The following is a 6,978-nucleotide window of genomic DNA, read 5'->3' as shown; positions in this document are numbered from 1 at the left end:
CTCCTCTCAAGATTAGCTTAATCACACCTTCTCCCATATAAGGTAATATTCCTTCTTTTGTATGTTAGGTAACATTCATAGGTTTTGAGGATTAGGATGTGGACGTATCTTGCTGGGCGACCATTCAGTCCACTCTGATGGTGGTGGTTTAGTCGCTCAGTCATGTCCGACTCTTGTGATCTCATGGACGGCAGCTTGCCAGGATCCTCTGCCCATGGAATTCTCCAGGCAAGAATACTGGAGTTTCAGTCGTGTCCGACTCTTGCGATCTCATGGATGGTAGCTTGCCAGGATCCTCTGTCCGTGGAATTCTCCAGGCAAGAATACTGGAGTGGGTTGCCATTTCCTTCTCTGGAGGATCTTCCTGACCTAGGAATCAAACCTGGGTCTCTGCATTGCAGGCAGATTCTTTACCAACTGACCTATGAGGAAAGCCTCACTGTATATAGTTTATATCCTAAATCACCTTCTCTGGCATCTATATAAATATTTTCTTTGTTGATAATCCAGTTTAGGATAGTTGGTTTTATTCCAGATATATGAAAACTTATATAAATATGATCTAAATCATACAAAGAGCCAGATATTTACCTTCTTTGTATCTTACAGACATCAACTAGTGTTAAACTGACTTGTCACTTAATAGGACTTTGTGTTTTTGTTTTCTTTCTGTGTTTTGGTGCAAAAAAAAATACTTTTTCTCACTTTTTAAAAATGTAAGGTTTATTGAGGTATCATTTACATACAGTAAAACTCTCCCAGTTTACATATATAGTTCTGTAAGTTTTGAAAAACATATATAGTCATGTAATTCCACAAAAGTCAAGTTATAGATATTTTCAAAGCTCTTAGGAAAAGTTCCATCATGCCTCTTTATAATAAATTTTGCCCCTCCACCGTACTCTCTGGAAACCATTGATCTTTTTCTTGTCAACAATGTCATAAAAATGGAATCCCACAGTATTTAGCCTTTTGTATCTCACTTCTTTCACTCAAAACACTGTTTTGAGATTCATCCATGTTTTGCATGTATCAGTAGTCTGTTCCTTTTTACTTCTGAGTAGTAGTCCCATTTATAGATGTACCATAATTTCTCTCTCCCCTAGTTGGCTTGTTTCCAGTTTTTGACAATGATTAAAGATGCTATAAACATTTTTTATGGTTTTATGTGAATATCAATTCTAATTTCCTTTGCAAGGATACCTGAGAATGGGTGTTGCTGGGTTGTGTGGAAATTTATGTTTAACTTTCTAAGAAACTGCTGAAGAGTTTCCCAAAGTGGGCCTTTTTGTGCCCACTGGCAGTGTATGAGAGTTCCCAGTGCTCTGCATCCTCACTAGCCCATGGTAATGCCACCTTTTATATTTGTCTGTTTACATTCTAATAGGTTTATTGTGGTATCTCAGTGCAATTTTAATGTACATTTCCCTAATGACTAATAGTTTAGAGAGTCTTTTTTATGTTCCTGTTTGCCATCCACATCTCTTTGATGAAGTGTTTCTTCAAATCCTTTGCCCATTTTTAATTAAGGCTGTTTGTTTTCTTATTAAGCTTTGAGAGTTCTTTATGTATTCTGGGTACCAGTCATTATCAGATATGCATTTTGTGCATATTTTCTCAAAGTATGCATGCTCATTTCATTTTCACAGCTGTCTTTTAAGCAGCAGCAACTTTTAATTTTGCTGGATTCCAGCTTGTACGCTCATTGCAGAGGTAGCTGGGAATGCACAGCTAACCACATCAGCTACGCACACAGTTTGATTCTTGTCTTTGCCAGTTACATAGGTAATAAAGAGCAGTTTCTTGAATCAGTCAACTCGTTAATCAATGAGTGTTTATGGGTCTCGGCTCTGCCATTTCCCATTTGTATGACCTTTGGCATCCTGCCACTTTGACTATAAAAGCAGAATGAGGAATTTAATAGTACTTAAAATTTTTTTATTAGCATACAGTTGATTTTACAATATTGTGTTAGTTTCTGCTGTATTGCAAAGTGTATCAGTTATACATATGTCTTCTCTTTTTTAGATTCTTTTCCCACTTAGGTCATTACCAAGTATTCAGTACAGTTCCCTATAGGTAGGTCCTTATAATAGTACTTTCAATAAAATAGGTACAGTCATAATTGCTTCTTTGCTTTCATGTTGATACTTTTGATGATTTTTAAGTGAAAAACAAAAGGTAAAAATATCTTATAAAACATAAAATAGAATCCAAGCATACTGAGCCCTGTTCCATGACCAGTAATCTTCTAGGCCTTTGGAGGAAGAGGGATGTAAGGAATATATAGAATATAGTTCTTATAACTGCAGAACTATAAAAATTGGTGCTATTATATCAATACATGTGGCATTACTACAGCAACCATGTGTCTAGGATTTCCTGGAACCATCCTCTCTTCCCCCTGCAAATTCTGTGTCAGACATCATGTCTCAACTTTTGGTTCAGAAATATATTAATCACAGACACAAAGCCTGTTTTACAGGAAAGTTCATAAACCTCATGGAAACTACCAGGGTTTGGGATTACTTCTGTAATAGTCATAATTGTTTTAGTTTTCAAAAAGGCAAAAGGCTTGTTGTGTGAATGTATGACTCCTTTGGCTTTTGATGAGCCTGAGGGGTATGTGTGTGGGTGTTTATATGTTAACCAATATATTTTAATTGGTTTACCAGTTTTTAAAAAATTAAACCTTTCTTTTCAGGAATAGTATTCACATGATCAGTTTCACTCTCCCCTCATTTGATATAAAGTTGATTTTGAATCAACTAAACACAAGGGAATGCTTTGTCTGAAATGTTTTCTTTCTTTCTTTTTAAACTTTTTTTTTACTTTCCAGAAACTTGATCCAGCCAATTAAGAGTCTTAGCCAAAAATTTGTTCCCAAATTGATATTATCCTATAGTCCAATTCCAAGAACTAAGAAATAGTTCCTGCTGAAGATAAAGAACCTTTATAAGATCTTTATCTTTAGCAAGAACTGGTATTTTCTTTTCCTTTAGAAAAGAAATCATGTTCATAAAGAAAGCATGAAAATACCATTTCTGCACTGTGGCTGAGCAGGTCAGCAAGTGCAGCCCACTGAGGTCCGAACATGCAGGGATGGGAAGAGGAGCAGACACTCTGCTCGCTGATGCTGACTTCAGCCGAGGGCTCTGCTGCCAAACCACAGGAGCTGTGATTGGAACTGTGCATACCGTGTCTTCTCAAGATTTTAAATTAGCACATCGTTCAAAACACACTACTTGCACGTCAACCTCTTCTTGGTCACTTCGGAGGTAAACAGCAAGCAGAGACCTCCTAAGCTGTGTTTCTAAGAGCCTGTTGATATGTCTGTGCCCAACATAAACATAAAATCAAACACAGGCGTTTCTAGCCTCGGGGACTTCCACCTGGATTCTAAGGACTCCCTGAATACAAGTCTGGAAATTGAATGGGGGAGCTGAAAGAAATCGGGCTCTTTCCCATCCCCGCTCACCCCGCTCCTTCTTTTTTCTCTTCTGCCGCTGCGGGGTGCTCTGAGTCCTTTCCTAGGAAATCCAAGGATCCCAGGATGGACCAGTGCTGAAGGCCACACACACCCCTACCCCACCACGCAAAACTATACACTTCTCTGACCCTGCCCTGAGGCCAGTAGTAGTGGTAGGACCCAGATTACCAAAGTATTCTTTCTTGATGATTCACTGAGTAGATGAGGAATATGCCAACTAACAAAAAAACCCACCCTGGTTAGGCCTAATCATTCCTGCTCTGATACTGGAAGTGGGGAGAACAGGCAAAAGCTTGTGCTGAATCCAGATCTAGTGGTATGGCTGCTCCGTCATTGCCAGGTTCTGGCATTCTTCCAGCTGGATATACCTGCAGATGAACAGGTTATCTAGGGAAGAAAAGAAACCGAAGTTCCCTTGCCTACCTTGCAGACGCTCTTGGCTGCAGAGATTTTCATCCTGGGTGTGGGAGGAGGGTAGCAGAACTTTCTAGAGGCTTTGTGAATGCCAGTCTCTGAGTCTTCTGCTCTAGTCTCCTACTAATCCCCTTATTGAAAATCAGGGCTCAAGTGAGCCATGGTTTAGACAGAAAAGTGTCACATCCTTAGGTAAGGGTGGGGGTACAGCTGGAAAAAATCAAGAACAACTTTGTTGGTGGACTTGATGATATCATGTGATCTCGTCCTGATTTGCGTGGATAGCCTTACTTCTTCTCTGTATGAGTCAAGTTCGACCAGAGACCCAGAACCAGTAGGAGATAGATACTGCAAGGAACTGGGTTGCGTGACTGTTGAAGCTGGAACCCATGGGCAGATAGAGCTAAGAAGTGAAGAGCAAGAGCAAGCTGGAGCCCACAGGCACAGGCTGAAGCTGTTTGAGGGACAGAAGTGCCCGTGAGGGGAGAGTAGTTAACACCCAGGTGCTACTGGTATGTGGCTCAAGGAATGCCATGCTCTGTTTAAAAGGCATACTCTGGTTAAGTCAGGTCTACCAACATAATTTTATTTAAAAGGCAGTTGATTAAGGACCTTAATTTGAGCCATAAAACCCCTTCACAGCAGTGCCTAGACTAGTGTGTGAATAACTGGGAGAAGGTATGTGTTTTCTGCAAAAAGGCTGTTGTCATCCCTTCCATCCTTATAGTTTACCCCAGTCAATCTAACATCCTGAAACCCAACACACCCTTCCTTCCCTCCCTTCCCTACCTCCCTCCCTTCCTTCCTTTCTAAAGAGTTCCAGAACTCTTTTTTCTTTAGGACTTAGAATTCAAGCATTTCCAAGGTGCAGATTAGATTTTTAGAATGTTTTTTGTTGGAAAAATTAGGGCTGTAAGCTAGAACTATGTCAGCACGTGTCCACTGGGTCAGCGTGCTTCTTTGGCTTCTTCCCCGGCCTCAAGATGCCTGTTCATTCTTGGACTCAAGACGCTGGCTGTCCCATGTGCTACCCCATCCTCAGATTATTCCAGGCTGGGCTGTCCAGTCCAGGAGCATGGTAGGCAAAGATCTGTGTAACTGGAGAACCAACCACCAAGCACTCGAAGAAGAACTTTAATATGGAAATCTCTATCCCTGATAAATCTGCGCACATGAAGCAGCCACAACAAATGCGGCCATAAACAATGCCAATTGTGCTGACTCCAGAGCCTACACAGATGCGGCAGCTTTGTAGATTCAGTTTAACAAAGGGATGAGTCAAACTTGTTGTTGGCAAACAATGCTACATTGTCTTCTCTTCTTTCTCCCCCAAGTGGGGCAACATTCTGTGAGCTCTGGGAAGCACCGCATGCTTGGGTGCGAAGCTCTGTGGGGCAGTCAGTGGAGAAACGCCAACTACCCCAAGATCCCAGATTGCCTGACACTCAGCCTGAGCATTGTAAGAACAGGGCAACATTAAATCCTTCAATCCCAGTGATGCTCATCTAGGGCAGATCCTTCTATCAACAAGGCAAGTCCAGAGTTCTGGCCCCCGGGGTGTGTGTTTGGAATGTCTGATGGATTACACAGTCCAACACCACAAAACGGGGCCTCATTGGCCTCTTTTTCCCTTCTCAGTGTTTAGCTGATGTAATTACACATTTATATGATTACAGTCTGCTGTTTACCACGAGGTAATAGGGAGGCCCAAGGAACTTGAATGCAGGAGCTGAAAACACACAGATCATTGACTTTAATGGCTACACAGCCAGAGGAATCAGAATCCCATGACACAGCAGTTTCTCTCAGGCCTCAGCATCCAACCAAGAGCAGTTTGGCCTCTGGGTTCTCCTCCTTGGTGAAGGAATCTTTAATGGGGAAAACAGCCTCTTTCCTCCTGATCCCAGATAGAAGCGCCCAGAATACTCTCTGCTCTTTACTCTTTCCTTCAGTGATCTTAGAGAGAGATAGGCAACTTTTCGTTAAAGGCATGCTAAGTTGCTTCAGTCGTGTCTGACTCTCTGTGACCCCATGGACTGTGGCTTGCCAGGCTCCTCTGTCCATGGAGTTCTCCCAGCAAGAATACTGGAGTGAGTTGCCATGCCCTCCTCCAGGGGACCTTCCTGACCCAGATTGAACCTGGGTCTCTCATGTCTCCTGCACTGGCAGGTGTCTTTTTTTACCAGAAGTGCCACCTGCGAAGCCTTTTTTTAAAGGGCCTGATAGTACATATCTTAGACACTGGGGGCTGTAAAGTCTCTGTTGCAACTACTCAACTCTGCTCTTGTAGTTTTAAAACTCAGCCACAGACAATATGTAAAGGAACAAGTGGGGCCATGTTCCAATGAAGCTTTATTTATGGACACCAAAGCATTTTAATTTTCATGTAATTTTTGCATGTGGTAAAATATTCTTTTGATTTAAATATGTGAAAACCATTCTTGGCTTGTTGTTGTTGTTCAGTCGCTCAGTTATGTCCAACTCTTTGTGACCCTGTTCTTCACCAACTCCTGGAGCTTGCTCAAACTCATGTCCATTGAGTCAGTGATGCCAATGAACCATCTCATCCTCTGTCGTCCCCTTCTCTTCCTGCCTTCAATCTTTCCCAGCATCAGGGTCTTTTCTGATGAGTTGGCTCTTCACATCAGGTGGCAAAGATATTGGAGTTTCAGCATCAGTCCTTCTAATGACTATTCAGGGTTAATTTCCTTTAGGATTGACTGGTTTGATCTCCTTGCAGTCCAAGGGACTCTCAAGTCTTCTCCAGTATCACAGCTGGAGTTGGCCCACAGCTGGAGGTGTTGAATCTTGTCTCAGAGCATCTTCAGATGCCACTCAGAATTCAGAAGGGAGGCAGCTCTGGTGCTCCTTCCAGCCATAAGGTCTGGCATTTGGTCCAAAACCCTAGACTTGCCCTGGGGTATCTCAGCCTTGGTTTTCTCGTCTGCTCTCTGGTGCTGCCCCCAATTCCCTAGCAGCCTGATGCAGGAATGAATGAATGACAGAAAAGCCTGTAAAGAATCATGAATTCAAGTTCAAACATCCTTTTAATTTTGATTTCCATTTTTTCTCAT

The 6,978-nt window shown here is 42.0% G+C and overlaps 1 long non-coding RNA gene across 1 annotated transcript in view; it reads left to right on the top strand.

Annotated features, from left to right (window-relative positions):
* The window catches only part of LOC107131559 (uncharacterized), a 282,272-nt gene that overhangs the window by 12,180 nt on the left and 263,114 nt on the right, over positions 1 to 6,978 (top strand). The window lies entirely within an intron of this gene.

This window comes from Bos taurus, chromosome 20 (genome assembly GCF_002263795.3).
Source record: "Bos taurus isolate L1 Dominette 01449 registration number 42190680 breed Hereford chromosome 20, ARS-UCD2.0, whole genome shotgun sequence".
In the NCBI taxonomy this organism is placed as follows: Eukaryota; Metazoa; Chordata; class Mammalia; order Artiodactyla; family Bovidae; genus Bos; species Bos taurus.
The sequence above is the reverse complement of the archived record's forward strand: the minus strand, read 5'-3'. Positions and strand labels throughout refer to the sequence as shown.